A 25,857-nucleotide genomic window follows, 5' to 3' on the forward strand; every position below is an offset into this window, starting at 1 on the left:
CTTGTTACCAGCTATACAGACTGCCTCTAGACATTTGCTCCTGCAGGAGCCAAGTTGATAAACGGTTGCAGTAGGCTCGGTACTGGTTTGTGACAAGCTTATTTATTGGGTTAAAAAAGAAGAAGAAAATCTTTAGACGACAGCAATAAAAGCTTGGTTCTTCTTCAAGGTGCTGCCAGACACATGGGACTGAAATAATCCGCCTTTTGCTTTTATTTGCTTAGGTTTTCCTGTTTGTTCAAAATTTACTACAAGCTAGGGGCCCTGCAGCCAAAAGCTGCACAAAGCTCCTGACCTACCTTGATAAAATGACAGTTTTGCTCAACAAAAGCCTCAACAAAGGCTTTGCTCAACAAAGTTTTCAAGAATCAGAGTTAGTGTGATGGCTTGCACTGACTTCAGTGAGATCTGGTTTGAGCTGAGTTGGTAACTTATCAGCGGTTAGATGGTAACCACAATCTCCCCATCATTCAATGCCTCTTTTATACCTTTCTGCCTTCTACGTTAGGAATTTCCCCCAATGTCCCCAACATTTCAACTCCCTCTTCATAAAAAGCAAATAATCCTTTTTGCTTTCCTTCTCTAACCTCCCTTAATTATTTGCTGTTCATGTCTAGGACAACTGAGAAGGGCCCCAAAAGGGCTAAAAAAGGTGATGCAAGGAAAAAAGATGACTGAGAGAGGCTACAAGAGAGATCCATATCAGTGGTCTGGTGAAAGGGAACCAAGACTGGAGATTCAGTCTCGCATCACAAAACAGAACGGGAAAATTATCAGATGGCAGGGCTCAAAGCAAACAGAAGATGACGTTTTGCCACATAGTGCAGCTGAATCATGAAATTCATTGCACAGAAAATAGGAATGTTTGCATGGATTGACCTCCATTGCAATTTAAAGAGAAATTAAATAAATTAATGGAAGAAAGAACTAGATCATGCTTCTAGATCACAAACATGCTGAGTTACATACCCTTGAAAGCAGCTTACTTTGCTCTTATATCATTCGCACAGCATCTGCTATCAGCCACTGTTGGACACGGGGAAATGGATCAGAAAAACCTTTGGCGTTAGCCAGTGTGATTCTCTAGATAGAAATTGTACTCTATTTACTGTAATTGTGGTTTAAAAGAAGAATTAAAACTTCTTCCTATAGAATCGTTAATCTATTGTCCTGCTTTCAGGGATTCATTTTATAGATAGACTTGACGAATTGTATTGGTTAATGGAATGGATTTTGGCATTAGTGGAAAATATAAGCCCTCAATATCAAATATTAAATTATTCCTGATTAATTCTTTTATGGGCTTGGACTTGCAACTGATTTAATACTCCTGGATAATTACTTCCATTCTAACTGTGTCTTTGATTTTTAATTAACCGTACAAGTTTCTCATTCAAATCTAATATTACCTTTGTTAACACTGTCAACTCTCTGTTTAGAGATTCTGTTCACATTAAACTGATGCTCAGACCTTAAGGTCTGCTTTTCCACACCTGTGTGAACGGATTCCATATGAGGCTTTTTTATTTTACATAATCATCTGTGAAAATATTGTCTTCGGTATCCTGAACACTGCTGTCTGCCAAGTAAGCCCATTCTCTTAGTACTACTGCTCTCATATTATCTCGTCTAACTCACATGACTCCCCTGATACTAATTTGGTTGGTCAACTTAAGTTAGGACATGAACGGAGCTTCACCTTTTATTGGGGGAAAGAGCTTCATCTCTCTTACTGACTAATGAAAATCTGGAATAGCTACCTCTACAATACTTTATGATTATGCTGAGATAATGAACGATACTGATACAATGATATGTGTATGATGACTTTATTTTTGTTCTCTCTGGCCAGAGAGAAGCGTCTCCTGCAAGAGGCTTTACAATAAAAAATACCAATAACCTATTGACTATGCCTCTTTGGGAGCAGATGAGTTTTTCACCAGGCTGTGTCCTGGCTGTAACAGCATCACGTTTGTTGCAAGAATATTGGACAAGCCAAAGCGCAACATTTTCAAACTTGTGTACCATTAATCACCTAAATCCATATTTACAAACCTAATTAAGTGACTTGACTTCATTAAAATTCAATACAAGTGAGCTGCCTGGGAATTGCGTGCTGATCATTTTCAGTGATCAGGGTCCTTATAATTCAGAGTCTGGATATGAATTTAGGTGTCATACTTGAACCATTCACATCAGAATTTGATCCTTGCTTTGAAAATACCAGTTTTTCTACTTTAACTTCCTTGTAATTAGCTTCACATTTGCCTATGGAGAGACGGTATTGACAGTACTTACAAACTCCCTTGAAATCATTGTTTGGATAAAGGGTGAGACATAATACGTAAAATTCAAAATGCCAGCATCATTTTGCAAACTATCATATTGTGCCAAATAGATGGACTTTTTGCATTTTTTAAACCCATACCCTTTTTATGTTTTAGGGATCCCTTGAAATCTCCTTTATTTTGCGCGTTTTCTGCCTGCCACCAGTCAGCCTGACTAGCACCTCCGCCACCCATCACTGTTATTTCTACAGCAGCTTGCAGGGTGACTGAAGGCTCTCCTTTTATCTTGCGGTCAAGCACACCCCACAGCGTTCCCAGTCACAACAGGTCAGTAACGAGGATCTGAACTGAGTCTTGAATAATCATCTGCCATTTGACGACTTGTTTCACTACTGCAGCATGACCAGGGTGGCTTCACATGAGAGGCACATGTCACTCCCTCCAACACAGATGGGTCTGATACCACCCAACACAGCTGCGCTGACACAGGCTGCCATCTCGTCCAGCCAGAAGCTAAACAGCCCCTGCAGAATCCCAAAAGCTGTCTTTCAAGGGTTTTCTAATTTTAGCATGTATACATACCTGTTCTGACTCCTATTAATTAGTGTACAGCTCACTGGAAAAGGTTGGTAAAGCTACCTATAATCAGATTAAATGTTTTTTTTCAGTACCTAACATTTTTACAAAGATTAGTCTTAGGGTATTGGACGCTCTACTGTTTGACCTGGTAGCTAAATGCCAACCGCACAGAGCAAAAGCACCCAACTGGCACCTCGTCTTTTGTGTTCATTATATTCAGCTCTACTTAATTTGGAAGGTTTTCCATACTAATTTCTAGGCCTTTCAAAGGACTGGGATTATACTGAAGGGTTTTTGCCTGAATTACATTAAATGGTATAGATTTTGATTTTAGGGAGGATGAATTCACATTTTTGTAATCGATGTCCTGTGCTGGGATTTTCCAGTCTATTTTGCTGTTTATGACACCACCTTTCCTATGGATGAGGTTCAGGACAAGTTTCAGGAATAGGGCAGCAATTATCAAGCCTGTAACCAAAGGAAGGAGAGGTGACCTAGACATGGACTCCTACTTCAGCCACATAAGCCCTGAAAGGCCAGAAGAACAGTTATGAAGTCTAAGTTTCTCAATTCCCTGTGTTTAGCAAAAGTATCATAATTCTCTGGCCTTGTAAGGTATTAGGTAACTGTAATGCAATTCACTAACTACTGTGATGAGGCACATCTAAAAAAATCTATATATGAAAAACTAGTGCTAGTGATAGTCACTTCTCACAAATGCTAAAGAATTTCTGAGAACTTATAAAGATCTGGCAGAATTTCTAGTGATTTTGAAGCTTTTAACTATTTTTCCATTAGGATTCCCAAAGGAGTTCAACCGAGCATCAAAAGCTTTGCAGAAAAACATAAAAAAAATGCCAACACAAGAATGATGTGCTGCTGCTTACCTCCACTGGTTGGCACCTCAATGAACTACAATGGGGAATGTCAGGCCTCAAGCTGTGCCCTGATTCTGCCCAGTCACTGAGCTGCCTCTGCACCTGCCTGCATCCCAGAGAAAAGGATTCTACAACTTATTCCATGGTTAACAAAACCAAGAAAATGGAGCCTAAGAAAATAATTATGTTGTGCTTGAGGAAATATGGAAATAACCATGAGCTGCTGCATTTAGCAGACTTTTTGAAATGAAATTATTTGTATTCAAATATGTGCAAAACCAATGATCATTTTTGGTTTTGATCAGCTCAGCCTGTTCTTTGGGGAAATTAATTTGATGCTCTGGGTGTAAACATTCTTTCAAAATGCTTACCGTAAAACTATGTTTTCCTCCTGCTCTCCTTAGCACCAGAGCAATTTTCAAAGCATTCCCATGGATAACACAAACAAAACAGACAGACCACTTCATCAGCAGGACCCGAAATTGCAATCAGAGAAGCAATACTTAAAATACAATTTCATCTATATTCACATCATCACCTGGTCTTTTCCAGGCCATGTGTGGGTGGTGTGCAGAGACTCTAAGTAGCAACAGATAGATTTACGATTGCTGAAGACTGCAAGTAGACATGCAGCAGCTTTAGACAAAGGTGGCTTGCCAAGCTACCTACCCAGACCAAAGGGAAAGAAAATATCAGTGTCAGAAGCTCATTTACAATAAACCGATATAATCTCTTTCTAATTAAGTCAGAGGAACAAAGCACTTAAAGTCTACTAATACTGGTAACGCCCCACCAGAACTTTGTATCAGATCTAGGTGCAGTGTATTTAACGTCCTCTCGGAGAGCGCTATTCAAAGAGGAGAGGGTGTTCATATTGGAAATGGCCGTCTCTGAAAGCTGGCCGTGATGGATGCTGGAGCTGAGCTTTGCTTCCTTGCAAGTGGAATGAATCTCACAAAATATTTCCATGTGCTGCAATGTGCAAAAGTGACAGCTGTAGTTAGAGCAGTGTCATGCCAGAGGTTAGATGGGGCATTTCGTTCATGACTCCAGCACCAGCACGTTGACAAGAGCATTTCATCAGGTCCGTGGCAGTTCAGAGGATGGGGGGATTAAAACCTCACAGTTTGTGATTTAGACAAGAAGCCATGAATCTGATATCCCTGCTGGGAAAGGGAGAAACATGAGCCAAGGACGGATGGCAGTGAACAAATAGGCAGAGCTGAAGCCTGGAGCACTTTCTCCTGCAGAAGCTAGCAGGATCAGAGTTTTATGTTACTAGACTGTGAAAGGGGAACACAACACACTTTCCCTGAGGAATGCAAACACTGGCTGCCACAGCCTTCCCCCTCTCCAGCTGACCATTCGGTCCTGCTAAGCCAGCAGAGAGTTAAGTGCATTTGATTGGGTTAGTTTTCCGTTGACTTAGCTGCAATGGCTCAGCTTTGGGTCTGATGAGCCCCCAGACAGGATGGGGTGGTATGGAGATTCCTGACCAAGATGGCCAGGGAGGCACTGAGCAGTTAAACCAGTTTCAGCTGCCTCAGAAGAGCAGCTTGCAGAGAACTAGGAAGAGACAACCTGAGCACTGATAGGTCCTCTGAAGTGCTCACCACCAGCTCTGCACACCTCCATCTCCAAACTAGGTTCACGACTGCCCAGCCCTTCCCTTTGCTAGACCAGGGGTCTAAGGAGGCTGAAATAGGACTCTTGCAGGGAAATGGGGCCAGGCCATGTCCTGTCCCTCTTTGATCTTCAGAAAAGAAGACAGAGAGTGGAATTTGAACTTCTGCTTTTCCCATGTATCACAGGAGGACTTCATTTCCTTCCTAGCTGGTCTCTGATGTCCAGAATTATCAATATCCTCATTCATCTTCCTTCATTTTCCTTCAATTCCTTCTGCAATTGCTTGGGGATATTAAGTGCTGCCAACATTGGGGTCATTATTAGACCTAGGCAAAATGTGCATTGGAAGACCACAAATCTTAATTCTTGCCTTGTTACCATAGTTACACCTGACTAAGAGGTGACACCTGAACTCTGCCTTCAAGCTCTAAGTAAATGATGACTGACGAAGAATTGAAGAATCTCAGAAAATGAAATGACAGCATTTGAAGAAGCAAAGGGCAAGCACACTCATGGTAAAAGCTTAAAAATTTAAGGTCACACTATCAATTTCCATAAACAACTTGTCATCACCCCGCCCATACAGATCTGATGAGATTCTTGCCAGCTCTTGATCATAGTACCATGGTACTATGTAATTGTATATTGAGTTCTGCCTTTGATCACAAGGAGCACAGCTATTACAGGTGATATATACATTGCACTCCTATTAGTCTTATTCTGATCTTTTCCTGTGAAATGAACAGTTCTGAAATATGCATCTCAAGTCAGATAACTTTTCCACTATCACAGAATAAGCAGAAAATATACACGAATTGATTTTAAATCTGACAGAATGATTAATGCTGGTACTTACATCCCCAGGTTTACCCATCTGTCAAAATATTAGAGCAATTCCTATAATACCATAGATGCGTAACTCCTGGGATTGAACACAAAGTTACTGCTAAAAGTTACTTGAAAACTTAAGACAGCAGTTCTGTGCATAGACTCACTATTTGACAGTATAAACTAACGTTACTGTCTTTGACAATAATTTTGAAGTCTGGGCATTTCTTTAAAACATAGGTTATTATTTTAACATGTTTTAAAGAAAGGTCTTTTGCATTTGCTTGGAAGCAGTGCTTTTTAAGTAATGTTGGAACAAGAGGCAGAAGGGAAGAAAAAGTTACTTCATGCCTTCCTGGTCTTGTTTGATGGCTGTTGTTGGAGAAAACCTACAGACTCTCAAACCAGCAGACTGCACCTGAAGACGTGCTTGGCTCACTGTTTCTATCCCAGCTGCTGCTCTGAGTGGTAAAAAAGTGACAGCCCTCCCTCATACGTGCTTTCTCACCTTTGTACGTTCGGAGTCCTGTTTTAAAGTTAAGATTCCCAGCATGGGCTTTCTGAACTGGTAGAGTAGGATTTTCAGAACTCCTTATTTTGGGGAGGATAGCAGTAAAGAACAGTTTTCCCTGATACACCTGAAAATTTATTAATTCCATAAGAAACACAGGCCCAATTCTGAAACTAATTTCCACAGTGATAACGCACACTAAGGGTAGTTTTCTTCATATGTACAGTCTTCTACCTCTGCTAAGGTAAGAGATCTAAGACTTTAGATTAATAAGTAGAGCTTGCTTTACAAATCCAAAGTCTTAAATCCTATTTCCAGAAGTCATACAAAGGTATTAATCCTCTTGATTTTCATTAAAATGGCACTAAACCCCAAGGGATGTGTTTTAGTGACAAAACACATAATGTCTGTATTGTGAAATTTTTACAGCTGGTGGAGTAGGATTCTGAGGTTGAGACAGATCTTTTTTTTTTTCCTCTATGTTACACAGTTGAATTAAATGAGTGTTAACTAAAGCATGCCAGAAACCAGGATTTAGATTAATCTGAGCACAACCACTGTCAGTCTGTCTCCACTCTCTTTTTAGGTGTGACATATGTTACTTCTCTATTGTCATAGAGCATTTCAAGCTAGACTAGACCTCAATTTCTAAAAAAGAAAAGGAAAGAAACTCTGAAATAATATACATTATTTAAAATTTATTCCTAGCATGGAAAATATGATTAGCCTCTGAAAGAAAGCCTCAAGAAGTCACTATTCAGAAGATGGACACTGCTGGCTTATCTCTGTTTGAAGGGCAGGTGTGTCCCCCACCTCCCCACCTTTTTTTTTTTTTTTTTAATTAAAGCTAAACAAAACCAAGGAATATTTCAGAAAAGTATGTATCTTTTCACCTAATGTTACTCCTCTTTTTGATGTTCCCTATTTCTTTGTCTCCTGTCTTTTCCCCACACAAATCAGTCTCCTGGTTTTCTGAGTTGCATCTCAGTCTCTCACTTTAGGATTTTAACATTCAAAAAGATGAGCAGGAGGAACTTACTCAAGGCCCAGATAAATTAGTCTGGTAGCCATGCAACCCTAGTAATTTCAGAGGAGTTGTCCTTGTATACTGGAGGAAGTTAGATCTGTACCCTAGAAAGTTCATATTCTGCACAGATTCACATTCCATTATAGGGCAGGCCTTTTACAGCATGTGTTACGGGGCAAACATGGATGCAATGAATCTGAAAAGCCAACCTGTCAATCTAGACCCAGGGTGTTCATTTTTTTTGATAGCTTTCAAGGACATTTACTATAAATCTGTGAAAAGGGAGCTACTTACAGGTCTGGGATTTATAGAAAGTGCTGCCTATTTGTGCTCTGTCTTTTGTCAATAGCATTAAGATTTGCAGTTTGCACTGAATTATCCAATGACCTAAATCCTAGCAAGCTATCAAAATCTGTTTCGTAGATAAAGTCATGCTAGAGTTTGATACATTTATCAGTGCCAGGCACACAGCCGTGCTTACAACCATGGCTATTTCTCAAGTCTTCTTCAACAGCAGACAAAAGGGAGGTACAAATGAATTACAACCTATTCACTCCAATGGTTTAAAATAATTATCAACCATTGGAAACACAATAATACAATTCCTGCCTCCTGATTTCACACAAACTCCTGAGTATAATGAGGCACTGTTCATTTACCTAACTTAAAGCATCCATGTCTTATGCTGACAACTCCAGAATGATTTATTGTTCTTCCATTATGCTAAATACTTGGGATAGATCATGCCTCATTATACAAAATATAATCCATTGCCATTCAGCTGAATAAGACTTGATATGGGAGAGGCAGGGGGTTTCCTAATTGTCAATATAGTTTTATGGTGACGTATTCTTTCAGCATCAGGGCTCAAATATTTGACATGGGAAACTTCTCTGTCTTCACTTCTCTCCAACATCAGAAGAATCTTGTTGAGGCCCCAGGAAGTTAAGTGGGAGTTGGAAACAGTACACAAATTTTTAAATTTATACAGCTCCTTTCTAACCCAAAGTGCTCTGTAGATTGGAGTCCAGATCTCTCAGGACATTTTCAGGAAAAACTCCTACCGGTCATGTCTTGCTAGGTAGGCTGCCTTGCCAGAATAAGGACCAGGGTATTGTGAATACCACAAATGGATCAACTGGGCATAGAATTTTTTCATACTCTCCAATTGCAATTTATTCTGGGATGAATTTTGCTTTCAGTTATTTCCTAAACTGGCAGAGGAATGTGTGTGAGGGTCACTATAATAACCAACAAAACTGCTACCAAGCTATAGAACTCCTACACTAAAAACTACAGCCATGTTCTCTAACAGCAGCGCCAACAGACTTACATCATGTATAGGTCAGGCTCAGAAGGCGGCATCTACTACACATTCACCAGTAGATTGCACAGCTGGCTGGAGGACTTGGCTCACCTTGTAACAATAGAAAGGGAGAATAAGGTCTTCTTTCCTGAACTTCCAGTATTCAACCTCTTTAAATTCAATAGGAGCTTGAATCCTGCCTCGGACAGTCTGCTTTATACCAGCATCTAAGCTTCCCTAATGCCTAGTGCAGTGTCTTCCTCTGATAGCCAACTGCTCTCCCATAGTCCACTCTCAAAATTCAACAGCAGACACCTCCCATGGGGTGATAGATTATGGCTCTGGATAGTGAGCAAGGCACCAACTGTAGAGCTCAGTTTGGAACAATGGAAGCAAAGAAACAGAAATGGCTCCAGCATGCACGAAAAAGGGGAAACCGAAATGAGAAAGACACATCCCTGTAGCAATATTAAGAGGCTCCTCATATATTTTTCTCCTTCTGGCCAAATGCAATCTGTGTTATAAAAGGCTCCCACCATCTGAGGCCCTGGGAATGTCCATGTGGTAGCAATGCAGGCACTGCTGAGCAGGCAGAGCACTATTAAAGACTTCAACAGATATAGCCTATTAAAGCAAAGCCACCAAAACTCCACTCAGACTTCCTGAGAGACATCAGACTGAAGGCTGCTGGGTACTCTGGGATTTATGGGTAGAACCTAAGGCTTTCAGACAGGTCAAAGAGCAAACCTTCAGGTTATAAAATAACCATCTCTCATCCACCTCAGGGAAGGATTGTCACCCAGGCAGAGGAAATGGAGGAAAAAGAAGAGATTTCAGTGAAAAAAATCCTACACTGAGAATTTAAGTTTTTTAAGTGCCTGTGAGAGATTCTGAACAGCAGTTGGAGCTTTCTAAACTCTAAAATCTGCCTTAAGCTAGGTTTATGTTGCATAAACATTTGCTTTCAAATTCATTATTATTATGAAAGATACAACATGAACATAATAAATGATTGTGGTATTAAAGCACATTTTACAGCACCATCTTGAGTGCTGTTTCCTTTAATGCTCTACTTACATGACATGGAGGGATTTGCTCTGAAACTGCATTAGGGTGGATAGAATTCAATAGTACAGCCCATAACATTTTTTTCTCTTATCTCTGAACAATTCCTAATAGCCCAAATACTGTGAGGAATACAACTTCAGTTCTGAAATACAGAGATGTCAATGTTGGCTTGCTACTTGGTGGAAAGATGTTTTGAACTGGAGGGAATCTGGTACTAAAGCTCCTGGCTCTATTTTTATTCTGTTGGCCTTTGGCTCATGCTTGAAGTAGTGCACTTACAGAGCCAAGCAGAAGCACAGGTTAAGAAGTGGGCAAAAAGGTACTGAAGAGTACTATATAGCGGGAAGGAAATTAATAAATTGGAGCTTGGCCAGAACAATCCTTTGGATCCAAGATTTCGTCACCCCTTTGCTTTGTACTTTGAGAGCAGCACGAGTGGGGGCTGACTGCATTCCCTGCTAAGGGGGGTACTCTCCTTCCCAGGCAATCCCCTAGATGTAGCTGCTGTAAGCTACTGAATCTACCAGTTGTCATTTTCGCGGTGATCCTTGGAGCAGCTTATTTAGCACAGAGCCAAATGTAGGGCTCATTCTGCACCATTTGTTTAGCGGTCTTATAAACCATAATTAATTAAACTTCTGAGTGCTCCTGGGAGGAATAAGCGTTATGATTTCCCTTGTCAGTACTGGTCACATTTTCCTCTTGAATCAAGAGAAAACCTTTAGTAAGGAGATCACAGTTAGAGGGAAGAAACCTTCTAGCTCACATGAATGTAGACTTCAAACTGTATTCAAATGGATACACCCCATGGCTCTGGCTCCCAGGTAATGCAGGAATTATGAACTAGGTTTTGTATTCAAGTTGCAGTTCAAATGAGATGTCTAAAACCACTGTGACCTGTATATTTACTGAAAAAAAAAAAAAAAGGAAAGGAGGAAGAAAGTGAGGGTGAGATTTTCAGACACATTATTGGTGCCTCAGTGATTTGGGTGATCTGTAGCTAACCAGTAACACATCCCACTGCGAAGTGGCATGAACAAAACAGTCCCAAAGTTGACATAAAACTAGTCTGGGACACTACTCTGCCCACTTCACAGATCATTTTCAAACTCCAGCCTGAAGGGCTGTTTCAGAATAATTCATCTTCTTGAAAGTACCAAACAGAATCTTGGTGTCCAAAGATGTTAAATTTCTTTTGATTCTTACTGTCCTCTTTTTTCTTTTCTTTTTTCTTTTTTTTTTTCCTAAACAAGAATACAGAATATAGTTTTCTAGGAATACAATTATGAAATTATGTAGCATGCCCATAATATAAAATAATAATACACAACATCAGATAACAGAAAGATTGAGAATTCCATACACATTTTGTAACAAAAGCGTTTTGGCTCCTAGTTAGTGTATGTTGCTACAGACTCCCTGTTCCCCTCTGTTCCTCCCCATAGTTAATGTACCTCTGATTGCTGTAATGGTCCCTATAGACAGCCAAATTGTTTTGTTAACTTGCAGCATGTACATTATTTTTTCATTTGTGACTGTTTCAATTAGCAACGTCATCTATTTCTGAAAGCGTTTTACTTTTAAATAATTAGGGCTTACCCAAGAGGTTAGCCCAAAAAAGTATTTGAAATGTTAATCCAGCATCTCAGTCAAAACTGTTCAATCAAATTTAAATCCTGTTGTTTCTTAAATATATTGTAAAATACGATAGTGTCCACAGCATACTGATAACCTCTGTGCAATACAAAGAAAGAGGCCAATGTATTACATGTGATGGTTATTAAATGGAAATGCTGACAGACCCTTAAATATGCCGAGACTGGGCACACTGATTTAATGAGAGCAATAATGGGCAGGTGGGCTGAGCATTCCTGCTGAGATTAGATCCTGAGCAGCAAACGTGTCTTTTGAAACTGTTTTTTAACACAATCTGTACACAGGGCCAGGCTGTGCATTACAGAAAAAAAGTGTTTTTTCATACTAACTTTATCAGCCAGGCCTCTTACAACCTTGTTACTAACATATATATATATGTTTAATGCCATAATGATTGGATTTTTTTTTTAAATGTATTTCTTTTTCTAGCTACATTCAAATTCAGAAAAGATGGAGAAATCTGTCGCTTTGGTGCAAACTGTGTCTTATCTCTGGAGTTATGTGCTTTTGCTCTTTTTCTTCCTATATTTCATGTATTTGGGCCTAATTCAGTAAAACACACGCTCAGCCTAAACAGCTAGATCCACTGAAAATTTGGTGAAGTAAAGCAGCTGTGTTAAAGCTTTATTCTATGCCACATACCTAGTGGCTATTGTGCTTTTTGCCAAAATTTAATTAAGAAGTTACACTTTGTGTCTCACTCGTTTGGATGGCAGCAAGTCTGTGGGTTACTCTTCTACTGCTCCCAGGAAGGCACCACGTAGTGCAGGTGCCAATTTCAAAGGCTCGAGCTGGGAACCAGATGGAGACACAACTGTATGTGTCCGTAATATTTTTCTGTTCCTGAACCTACAAGAAGTTTTATTTCCACCCAGTGAAACCAGCCAGAGAGATTTCATCTCCTCCATTACACTAGTCTTGCAGAGCACAAGATTTGATACCTGTCTTGTACTTGGGAATGATTACAGTGTCCATGACCAGGTGGTCGTCTTTGTCTCACCTACAGGTTCCTTGGGGTTTTACCTATGGATTCAACCTGAGTCCAAACAGGATCTTTTCTTCATATACACATTTCTCCCTGGCTCTTCGTGCTAGTAATAGGCTAGTACCATAATCCACTGCTCTTCTGAAACAAGTAGGTCTTAACTTGCCTTTTTTTTTCTCTATCCTTTTTTCTCAGCTGCATTAGAGTCCAGACCTCACCACTCCTACACCTCAGCCTAGTGGATCCTCAGAAAGGTTTTCACTCATCCTCAGATGAATTCAATAGACTTTAGAGCAGAACTGTGAGCTGGGACAGACAGTGAAGTACTCTCCATTCTCTGGGTGAACTGCTGAATGTTTACACCCTGCAACACGACTTTGACCCAAACATGTCCACCCTATACCGAGAAAGACAGATTTCCAAACTGATATGTACATCACCGAAAAGACTGGATTCCTCTGGCTGACTCCCATAGCTCTACCTACCACTGCCAAGGCACTGAAGATGCTGTCCTTAACCATGGTAGGGACCACACTGAAAGGACAAAACCACTTAGGCATTCGTGCTCCTACACAGTCTGAGAAGGAGGCAACCAAAGAAAAGCATTGCATTAGACATACCCTTCCTGGCCTTTTCACATTTAATTCAACTATTAATCATTGTTGCACCGATTAACCTGTGATGACCCATCTGCAGCTCACTGTTATATAAAGCAACCTGAAATCAGACCCTTGGTTGATTACAGCAGGCAATCAGCTGGTCCAAGACTGATCTCTTGGCCAGAATTAAAGTTAGCTTACCTTAGAGATTCCAAGCTTTGTTCACTGCGATAATTATCTAAGGCAAAATGGACTGGAAAGTATGTTGAAAAGGGAAAGTTTAACAATACTAAATATTTTTGTATTCATGATAGCTCTGTGATTATTTTTTGTTTTCTCGCCCTACAGGCAGGTGATGGATGCAGAACTATTTTGAAATGCCAAACCCAAATCCACATTGTAAGTTCACTCTGAATTCCAGTTTCATCCATATTCTGCAGAATCCAGTGCCAAACTCTGCTCTGAGGTGCCTAAAAGAATGGCAAACCCCCAAACTGCTCACTTTCCGTAGGGCTAGAATAATTGCTGTAGTGGGAGCACTCAGCTCTGCAGAAGCAGAGGGCTGGGGAAGGTGACCGTTCGGGGCACCCGCCTTACAGTCCTCACTCCTGCTTCTGCAAGTCTCTGGTGGAAACTGAAGTAAAATTGCTGAGCTTTTCACAGTGGAAATGTCTGGTCTCTTCTAAAGGCATGTTTTTCTATAAGAACCAGTAGATTTTGCTGTCATAATATAGTACTATTTGAGTTTATCTCCCTCTGCACACCTGGTATGCCTCCATCCTATCCCACTTATTTTTACAGCGTTACACAGAGAAGTTACTGTTATAAAAAGGTGTTCCCAATAGAGGGCAAAGCAAAACTATAATCACACTGCAGTCTCTCTTCATCACCGTGGTTATTATTGTTTCAGATTTGCGGGTGCTAAAGGTTTGTCCATGGGGGATATGTAAGGACTGAAAAACAATAGCAAAACACTTGACTTCCACATACATGTTTTGGGGTCAGATTGTTACTTTAGCCATCAGAACAAAAAAAATCAAGCATCAAGGAGTCACTTCTGGAAAAGATGAAGATTTCAGAGGTCTGCTATGTCACTCTCTGTTTTGGGAGTGTGTTCTTGGGGTGGATTGATTGAAGGTGAAGGGAGGTTCCCTCTCTCACTGTAATACCATTTTACGGTGAAACGTGTCCAACATATAGTTCAGGATGCGGGTGAACCACTGTCAACAGCAGCAGCAATCAGAATAATTACTAGAAAGAATGTGTAACAGTAATTCAATAGATATGTATTTGTGACTTATATTATAGCATTTTCCATAGCAGGGAACTAGTCTCTTAGTGCTACACCTAAATAAAGGGGAGGGAAAGAGGTATTGTTTAGGGGCCCAGAGAGGACTATAATTAGGAGCTTTAGGATTAAGGTGAGCAATGGAAAATGTAAACTAAATGTGGGGAAACATTTCCTAACAAGCACCCGGCTGTAAAATCCCAGTGAAAGCAGAGAAGTCCCAGTTGTCTCGTGCATGTCAGCATGGACTAGATATTTAAAAACATACAGAATAGAAAAAGTCATTTAAGGCTCTGGTCCACTGCCTGTATTTCTGAAGTGGTTTTCCTTATAGACTTCTAAAGTACTAAAATATACCCCCAAATCTATTGGAAATGATTCTGCAATTGTGCTACAAGGGTGGAACAGATATCGTCAATATTTTTCAGGCCTAAAAACTTAGACACAATTGCACAGCTGTAGCCTTTGAAGATAACGTAGCTGATGGAAAGAAAGTCCACCTAAAAAAGGTTCTCTGGCTACTGTTCACATGTGAAAGGATATAAACCTTGGCAAGTTTATGAACAGCAGCTGGCTTGGAAACGCTTTTTACATTCTGTCCTTTTCACAAAGTGCGCACACGTAAATAGGATCCCATTTATCAGGCACACCCACAACCAAACCGCATGACTTCATAAAGGACACGTTAGAGTTATCTTCTGTCATCAGATCATTTCATTGTATTTGAAGTTAAGTATGTTAATGTATCTTCAATTAATTTTCTTGGTGTTAAAGTGCAAACCGGGCTAATAAAAGTGACACATTGACTTTTTCCAGAGAGTGATGTTCAGCTTACGGAGGATGGCAGCATAAATGAAAATTAGCCTCAAGACAATGTTAATTACGTTTTATCCATTAGTAGGAGGGTAATTGAAGCACTCATTTTCACTGCAAAGAAAACCCTTCTGGCTTCATAAAGGGAAACTATGTATTTAATGTGCTAATTAAAGTCTAACAATGTAAAAATATGCAATAGAAAGAAAAGCAAAATGCAGGTAATATATACCTATAGTATACTGAAATGACCATCTTGGACATAATACATGTTATTGCCCTCTTGCTGTGCTGAGAGGGACTTCAAAATGCGTGACTTAGAACTCAAACAGCTATCTGAAGAAGCAGTCAAGGATTACTGACATGAACATGAAATATCCTTAAAGGCATGTATTCAAAGTGAAACAAAGGCTTGCTATAACCAAGTAAATACCATACATAGAGCTGATACTAATAGTACTATTAGAACTGATACTACTAATACTCATAATACCAATTACAGAAAGCGGTCTCTGCCAATTTTAAAATCTTCCCACTCATTTCTGTTAGATCTGGATGTGGCTGAGAAGCTGGTATTTGCTTATTCTTAGATGAAAAACACCCCTAAACCACCGAGGGCATACGGGTAAAGTCTGGCCAATCAGTTAAAACAAGTAGGGAGTGCATTTTTTTCAGTAGCTATATCAACAAGTGTTCCGATATCTATTAAAGGTTATATTAATAATTTGATTTTTGATAAACAAAGGATACATTAATAAAAGTATGCTTTGATTGCTGAACTGCTGGGAAGATCTGGCTGTATACATACCTATATGCTATGATATCCTATTGCCTTTGGACCCTCCAGGGCTAAATAGAAAGATTTTGAGTTCTGAATATTAAGCTGTTGTATAAAATTCATATTCTTCTATCAACAAGCGCTAACTTCTTTCCAACACTGCATATTATCTATCCCAGACTTCACTCCACTGAGATACTAGAGAAAGAGAAACTTTTTTGTCTTGGATATTTTTAAAGGAAAACGTCCTTTGAAGCTGCTCAGAGTTTGGAAAGACATAATAAGATTTGGTTAACATGTTTCAAGAACTGACAGATAAAGTTATCAAATGCTCATGCTAGCAGCTAAATGGTAGTGCAGTTTATCAGATCTATAATCACTGCACCTACGCATATAAACAGACATGCACACTGCCTATCAGTGTTACAAAAAACATATATTACAGGATTTTAGTGTCAAAAAATGTAGCAGACAAATTAATTTTCTTTTATCCTCACCAGCAGCAATTGGACATCCTCAGTACAGCCTGGGCCAGAATCAGAGAGAGTGAAAGTCTACGATAAACCAGAACACTTGTTCAAGAACCTCATAGTCATCTTGATGTATTGCCATCTCCGCTGCCGTCGCTAAAGTCAATAAATTAGATAAGTGCAACCAGTCTTGGGCTGAAGAATTCTGCTTGTGTACAAATACCACAAAGAAATCTCACAAGTACCATACCATCATTTTCATCAACCAGAACAAGTGTAGGTGGGATGAGATTTAGTCGCAGATAATATTATGGAGTATCTGCCCACTGGGCTCAACAGGGTCTAGATCAGATCCTTGAACTTACTGACCGCAGAAGCAGCATCTAGGCAGAGTTATAGTAAATTTGAAATTCCTGCTTCTACGAAAGCCAAAAATACATTCCCCTATTCAAAAATAATAATTTTAAAATCAACCTTTATCATAATATTACCATGAGCATTGAAAAGGATTATCTTATTACAAAAATGAAATGACTTAAGTTTACCCTTATTATTGTTTCCCAGGGAAAAAAAGAGGCTTTTTTTATTTCATTGTGGATGAAGCTGCTATTTGCATTTAAATGAAGACATCTGAAGAAGAAGAGCTAGAATGTTAGGGTTTTTTCCTTTTGAGGATGAGATTTCATTTCATTTCAGTATTCTCCTATAATGCAAACCTAACTCCACTTTCTGCTTCATTAAGTAGTCAATCACAAGCTGCTTTCCAAAAATTGTCATAGAGAGTGAGACATACTGATTATTCCCAGTTGAGGCTTTGTAATGATGGTAACAATATAGTGTTGGTATCCCCTAAAAATCCGATATCAGCAAATAAATGAGGCATTCCTATATTTGCTGTATAGCATGGAAATTTTTTGATTGACTTATCATAATTGATGCATTTAAACAATCTGCTTTCTTAATACTCTGATCAGAAACAGGCTTGTTTCAAAGGAACAGTTTACAAGCTGTTCCAACATAAACATTCTGAATACCATATAGACACATAAATATTCATTCTAATGTTAAAGATATTACAGAAAACAGGCAGAATAACCAACACTGCACTACTGACATCTATAGGAAATTTGCCATTTACCTAAATGGGAAGGAAGATGCCATGGAATGGGACTTCCCTCCTGCATTCAACTTTCATACCAAGGGACAGCTGGATTCTATTCTGAGCACTCCAATCTGGCTTCATATATGGGGGGAAAAGCAGACCACTTTCAGACATGCCACCTTTCATAGGCTATAGGTGACATTTATGTTACTGACTAACAGGTACTGAAAAAGCCAAGGACTTGGCAATGTCATCTGAAGTATTCATTGTTGTCTACAGTAGAGAGCAGAGGTAAGTTTTAGCAAGGAAAGCCAAGAAGAGAAACAGTAAAAGGTGAGGTGAAAAGAAAAGTTGACCAGTGAACAGGAAAGTAGAAAACAAAGCAAGGGCTGTTTTTATGAGTCAGCCTGGATGGGCAAAAATTTAAGTCTTCAACAGAAGTATTAAAATATTAGCTGAAACTGGGATGGGAAACATCTCCTTTCCTTTTTAACTCTCCTCATGCTGAAATGGGAGGCAGAACTGATGGCAAAATATTTTTTGTATTAAAAGTCCTCTAATTTTATGAATTTAAATCATGCACCTTAGAGATTGGTGATTAGAAGCAGTCATCTTTGCAAAATAAGATTAGCTTATCTCACATAGTGAGATGAAAATTAATGCAAGATAATACTTTCACAGCCTAATCTGTCATAGGGAAGGCCTCTGCTTCCTCCATTATATGCTTAATAGAAGAGAAGAACTGGCCAGCTGACTTATCTGGCCACCTTACAAAATAAGAAAGATGGTTTGAGATAGGCACTGGAACTGGCAGCAGTAGGGCAGCAGTTGTTGATTGAAATGTTCATCAAACCGAACAAGTCTAACAAGATCTTGAGCCTTGCTGGAGGTGGGGTAGCATCAAATCACACCAGTGGGAGTCAGTGGTTTAAAAAAATCGATCTCTCTTAGCCTACCACCTGGCTCCAGCTGATTTGTTTCACTCAAGTATCAGGCTATTTCTCATTAGCTGAGTAGAGTCTAATATACAGATCCAGTGGTCAACAAAGATAAAAGGTTGATGCCCAAATTAATATATCGAACTCCTGCTTATTAGAGATTTTAGGCAGATTATCTATGGTCCATGTTTATGTTCTGAAAAACATGATGTTCCTTTTAATTGTAACTGTACACGACAGTTTCTAAAGCTATTGTTATCAGCTGTCTGCCAAACACGCAGGGAATGAGGAAAAAAGAGTTATTTTATTACAGTAGGCACCTCTTGAAATTATTTTCAAGAATAATAATTTTAAACTAAGCAGTAAATGGTCCCAAGAAAAATCCTTTTAATGCAGCAATGCAGGAATATTTTGATTAGCTAAACAAAGAGAAAATAAAAACATAAGAGTTAAGCAGGAAGCTGCATAAAAGAAAGGGAATTCTAAGGATGAAATTCTTCTGTCAAATGTATTCATGCACAGCCCATCAAAGTCAATGGAAATTCTGTGTGCATATTCAAGGACAGAATTTGGTCTAAAGGGATAAATTTTCAAAGGATGCTGGTTTTTTTCCCTTGCACCAGCATTTGCATAGGCTCATTAGTATTTGTGAAATGGGTACCTGTGCCCTTAAACAGGCATTGCAGAGTGTAATTACCTATTCTGCCTGCATAAATGTACAATTTTGTTGGTGCAGTCTTTCACTGTGGTCCATTTAAGAACACTGCAAAAGAATAGGGTATTTATCAATATACCCTAGAAATGGATTTCACATGCTCTGAATCCTCCAACCTATTCTCCAGCTATGCTCAAGAGAAGCATTCCACAAGTTCGGTTTTGCTTTTAAAAATAAAGATGCAGAGAGCTATATTTAAACAATAATGATGTTTTCAGGTCACAGTTCATGCCCTGCAAGAGTCTTCGATATGTGCATTCACTTTTGTATATGCCAAACAGCACTGACTGACTGTACTAAACTCTGCATTGGCATTGCCTCACTAATCAAATGCTTTGCAGCCAAACTGTATTTGTAACCCTTTAATGACATCCCACAAGTATTGTTATAGAAGCCTCATCTACAAAATGCTGATCCCAGAAGATGTGTTGCCAGTGCTGACTACAAGTACCTGAAAACATAACTAAAGCTGATTATAAAGATAATGCATGCAGTAGGATTTGTTTTATAACTGAAAACACATACAACGATCCAAATTTTTAGGAAAATGAGAAGAAATACTCTACAAATCAATAAGAATATCTACATGTTGAGACATTTAGCAGGCAAGAACAGGAGCAGTAAAACTCAAACTCTTACGAGAGGAAGACTGTATTAAATACCTCACTCGTGCATGAATAGTGTATAAGCACTTTAATGGACAATGCACCAGCAACAGTTTTGCCTCTGGTGAGCAATTACAGCTAGAGCTACCAAGATATAACTCATATATATATATGAGTTTCTTTTTTATTCCCTTTTCTACTCCCTAGCACTGTCTGGATATATCTGGATGGAACTAATAGGTGACTATATGCCCTCTCCTTTTGCTGTACCCTCTGGGTCTCTCGGTGTCACTACAGGCAAATGCATTTCTTTCCTTGGCCATCCTCTTCCCCTCCCCACGTTACCTTTCTCCTTTAGTTGTGACTCAGAAGCAAACCTTTCTCAAGTCAAGGCTGGATTACAGTTTTTGTGCTTTGCAGACATATTCAGAGAAATATTAAGTACTACTTTTTCTCCTGTTTTTGTCCTAGAAATAGTAATAGAAATGCAACAAATATACAGACACTTTTGAAGCCCAATTCATGTTTTCATATGGAATGCCTCTGGCAAGAAACAATATAAATGAAATTCCCAGGAGAAGAAAAAAAACCAACTTCAATCTTTTAAAATAATTTTCTTCTTCCATCTAACACATTCAGCCTCTACTAATTATATAGCTACCATTTATTTGCACACTAGAAACCACATTTTTATCCATTTACGAAGTTTTACAGATAAAGGCAATGGAAAAGCTGTGGTCATTATGTCTCATTCAGATGTCATTAACAGCAGTTTTCATCAGATTCAGTGATGCTCACTGCAGATAAGTTAGCCATGGTTATAAAAATCAAGCTACGCAATCCTCAAAGTGCTAAAGAAAAGAACACTTACAGATAGGCAAAAAAAAAAAAAAAAAAAAAGCCAAATATATTTATGACTTCCATGTTCCATGCTAAATGCCATGAGGTTCTTAAATGCACTTTCTGGTCCTGCTTCTTACCTTGAAAAATTGAGTCTTGCAAAATCCAACTGTACTAAGGTATACCCCTTAAACAGAGTAGAACAGAATAAAATATTTCAGTTGGAAGGGACCTACAACAATCCTCCAGTCCAAATAAAACAGTCCTCATCCAGAGCTATAAAGAAGCTTTGCAAAATATTTAATGCAGCTTCATAATGTAATTGTGAGCAAGCCAAGTAACTTTTCATCGTGAGGGTCAACCGAAGATGGAGGGAATTTGCCATCCCTCTAGTATAACCTGTTTTCCCAGCAAGATCACTTGTCGTGGTTTAACCCCAGCCAGCAACTAGGCACCACGCAGCTGCTCACTCACTTCCCCCGCACCCAGTGGGATGGGGGAGAGAATCGGAAGGAAAGAGGTAAAACTCATGGGTTGAGATAAGAACAGTTTAATAAAACAGAAAGGAAGAAAATAATAATGATAATAACAATAATAAAATGACTATAATACTAATAAAAGAACTGGAATATACAAAACAAGTGATGCACAATGCAATTTCTCACCACTCGCCAACCGATGCCCAGTTAGTTCTTGAGCAGCAATCTGCTCCCAGGCCAAGTCCCCCCCAGTTTATGTACTGGACATGATGTCACATGGTATGGAATACCCCTTTGGCCAGTTTGGGTCAAGTGTCCTGGCTGTGTCCCATCCCAACTTCTTGTGCCCCTCCAGCCTTCTTGCTGGCTGGGCATGAGAAGCTGAAAAATCCTTGACTTGGTGTAAACACTACTTGGCAACAACTGAAAACATCAGTGTGTTATCAACATTCTTCTCATACCGAGCCCAAAACATAGCACTATACCAGCTACTAGGAATTTAATTAACTCTATCCCAGCCGAAACCAGGACATCACTATGCAAGAAAATGAGTCATCCACACATCTTCTAAAACTAGAAAATTCACATTTGAAAAAAATTAAGGCGTGGAAGAAGGACAAAAGATCTGTTGAGGGTATGGTAGCTCTGAGGGTTTGGTGATTGTGAGGGAGGACTGACTGACTTAGGCTGAGCTGAAATGGAGTTCCTGGGCCCGTGATTGTGAGGGGAGTCCCCAGGTAACACCAGTCAGGACCATTAAGGCCTATACTACCCCAGGGTCCTAACAGACAGTCCCATTTGGCTCTTTCGCAGAGTCAAGAGTACCAAGAAGTTAAAAAAAATAAAGCAACACAAAATAAGGTGAGCCCTCTTTCGCAGGTTGGGTAAGTTCCTTGAAGACCGTTGATTAAACACCTGTACATGCAGACAGGCACGTCCTTTCTGTATCTGGCTGGCGCAGAAAGGCAACAAATCACTCGCGACTCTGAAAAGGTGCGAGAGGGAGTTCAGGTAAGTGCTAAACACCGTCTATCTGTTCCAATTCATTTCCTCAATACAGACAATTTACAAATGGAAAATTATTTTTAATATATTTTGAAGATCACCTGATGATCTTTTCATACCTTTCTACACTGATATCAAGGACAGAAGTAGGGCATCATTTTCTTCACATAAACACTCAGGAAATGGGAATGATTCTGACTTGAGTATAAGTGAGACAAAAAGCAAGCTGATAACCTGCCTGTAGATACGTTCAGGTGGAAGAACAAGTCAACAGGCCTGTGGCTCAGAGCTCTTACACTGATACCTTTATTAATAAACTCATTTTCATTTCTTTCCAGTGAATTCTGAAAATCAATCCTTCTCTCTAATGCCTCATCAACAGCTTAGAGGAGGGCAGCTGCAAGTAATTTGTGCAGCCATAAAGAATTGTAGTCACATAGTAGTACAGCTCCTGTGGATCTCCTCTTACTAAATAATTACAGTTGCTCAGTGGCGGGGATTTTTCCAACAATATGAACCGTTTATGCAAGCAAGGTATGAAATGTTCACTTTGGCTTTCTCTCCTGAGTTTCAACCAAAAGGCAGAGAGCATATGTGGAAAGAGAATCAGACAGACATAAAAAGAAGCAAGAAAACAAAAGCTGCTCTTTAGCCACAAAGAGATCTATCTTTCTTTAAATAAAACCAATTGGAGCCCATTAACAAAGAGTTTGCTTCTTTCACAGCCTTCAAAGATATAGTGACAAGGTAAAGTGCTCGCATTAGGTGCAGCTGGACTAACACTTGTTTTCCAAGCAGTTTTTCTTAGGCTGACATTTGAAGTTATATGTCAAATGCCTGAAGAGAAACATGAAACTACAGCCCAAACCAAAGCTGCTGGTCTAAAACCTTCCGTGGTTTTGGGCAGCATCAGCCTGCATTTAACCACCATCCAGATGTACCCCAAAAATCTCATAAAGCTTTTTCTACCTACATCCAACAAAATGGGTACAGATTTCTCAAGTGCTTTTTGGTCTTAAATAGGAAGGAGGGATGTGAAACTTCTTTGGACCCCCCACACTGAGTGGGGATTTGGAGCGGAGGGGGATGACCAGTGCTACCAGCTGCCTCCTGAGGTGCCAGGCTGGTGCTCTCTCATTCCATCTCCCAAACGGGCTAGTGTTTGCCTGGCAGCTAAATTCTGCATAGCCACGTTTTCCAGAGCTCTGCCGATATCCAAGTGGAAAGAAAGGAAAGGGTCAGAAAGTGTTTACTGTGTAGGGGACCTCTGTGTACATGGCATTAGAGAGAGCCTCTCATACTAAGAATTCCACCATGATACAATTAAAATACCACTAAGTGGAATCATCATTAAAATTGCTAAGATGTATCAAAGATTACAGGAGTGCTATCTGCTGTATAGTTATTAAGTAAATGTGACATTCGATTCTGTTAAGTTTCTCTAAGCACTTACTGCAAGTATTCTTCAATGTTTCTTAGTGTTAAGATTTTTAAAAACAGGAAATAAGTTAAATGCTTTCTTTGAGACATTTTTCCATGAAGCAACCCTTGATTAATCCACTTAAGGGGAAAAAAAGAAAACAAAAAAAAAAAGAGGAGATAAGAGCCCAGTAGCAGATATTTCTAAATGTCAGTTTGTTAACAGAGCACACTTCAGCTACTGTTGCATTCCCACCTTTCCTTTTCCTTGCTACCACGCTAAGTCCTTTCCGTGCATTAATTACCATTACTAAAGAAATTATGCAAATATACATTTTCTAGTGCATGTAGTGACTTTTGAAAGGGCATGACCGGGCATCCTTTCCTCTATCAGGAATACTGCAAAACAGACAAGTAAGAGAAAGCAACCAAGAAGATATTCATAGGCGTACTGCAAACACTGCAGCGTGACGAAGTCCCATCCATGGGAAGGTTAGATGAGCCATCCAGTAGAGAGAGCAGCGGGAAGATAGGTGTGAAGTTAAAACAATTCGTGTATTCAGTTTATCAGAGCATCCAACTCCTTCTCCCCTGTTTTCAGCAATTGAAAAATTTCTACTGGAGGAATTCAAACTGCTTGACAAATGTTATTTGACTAAAACTTGCACTGCTTCAGAAGAGAGGAACAAAACCCCCATGGTGTCCTTGTTACACAAGTGAGGAAGTGGGGGCCCAGAAGGGTCAGCTGGGTTTAGAAATGACTACATTCTGATAGAATTACTCACAGGCACTTAGAAAGCCAGTGTCAGAGAAGGAATTAAAACTACCCTCTTCTGACTGTGTACCTAATGTTATCAAGATGTCCTTCTATATCAGTGCTTTTCCCTTCTATTTTTTAAATTATCTAATTGGTCTTCTCTAAAACTGTAACAATCAAAAGTTTCAGGTAGTTTCTCAGAGATAGCATACTGCTTTTTTTTTACACTATTATATCCATATCACTTGTAATTTGAGTTTTATAAGTTGTAGCATTGTTGTGACTGCATAAATATCCTGGTTATTTTAAGGGTAAATTTGTTGTTACTTTCTCTAAGACTGTCCAACGTTAGGGTTATGAAGTACAGACCTGCACAACACCCTTGTGCCAGATATGCTGCTCCACAGTATGAAAAGTAGCAAGAAGATCCTAGTACAGCTCTACTAGCAGAAACCATGGCTGTGTTTGTACAGCCAAATGACTTTTTAATGACATGGCTGCCTTCTCACCTGGGGGAACAGCAAAAGGAACCTTTACTTTGTTAATCTACAAGGATCTACAGACATAAACAAATAGCCAGTGTATCTACAGACATCTTACCACGATGCGCTACTGGTTTACTAATAGTTTGGCTAGCTGTTAAGTCTTTCTTTAGAAGATTCATGTTTACTAACTGCTTTCAGACATCAGCAGCAAGAATTCTTACAATTGAGATCTGCTCAACAGAGTCCTTACTGGAAAAAGAACCAAAACACTATTATAAACTCATTGAAGTTTAAAGTGCCTCCACACTGGACACTCCAGAAAGTAACAAGAAATTCTGTAAATCCAAAAAGGATATAAATAGAAAACGAGCACACAATCAGCACCACCACCTGCTGTACGCTGGAGATAGCAAGGTGGGCGATCTTGTTCTTGACAGTACTGGATCAAACCCAGCTCACAAAGGAGCAAGGGCACTTCTTGGCCAGCCAGATGTTGCAGAGGTGATAACTGCCCAGCTGTTTGTGTGGGCATGCAGTGTAGCAATCGTATGAAGAGGTGGTTTGCTGGCAATACAAAAGCAGAAAAAAACCTGGCTATCAGGTTGCACAATGCCCAGAGGGAATTTACTACAGTGATGAAATCAGGTCAGCTCTCAAGGTCTCTGGAAGAGTGCTGGCTTCTGTTTTATTCACACTCTGCTTGTAACGGGACAGGGAAAGGTGATAGAACGCCAGATAGAAACCTCCGTGCCCCTGATAAATGGCAAATGCAAGAAAAACCATTTCAGTTTACCCTTGCTCTGGAATTTTCT

General features: G+C 39.5%; 1 protein-coding gene across 1 annotated transcript in view; it reads right to left on the reverse strand.

Moving 5' to 3' along the window:
* The window catches only part of TMEM132D (transmembrane protein 132D), a 271,023-nt gene that overhangs the window by 57,880 nt on the left and 187,286 nt on the right, over window positions 1-25,857 (reverse strand). The gene's annotated exons all lie outside the window — the stretch shown is intronic.

The sequence above is a fragment of the Haliaeetus albicilla genome, chromosome 10 (assembly GCF_947461875.1).
Source record: "Haliaeetus albicilla chromosome 10, bHalAlb1.1, whole genome shotgun sequence".
NCBI classification, from domain to species: domain Eukaryota; kingdom Metazoa; phylum Chordata; class Aves; order Accipitriformes; family Accipitridae; genus Haliaeetus; species Haliaeetus albicilla.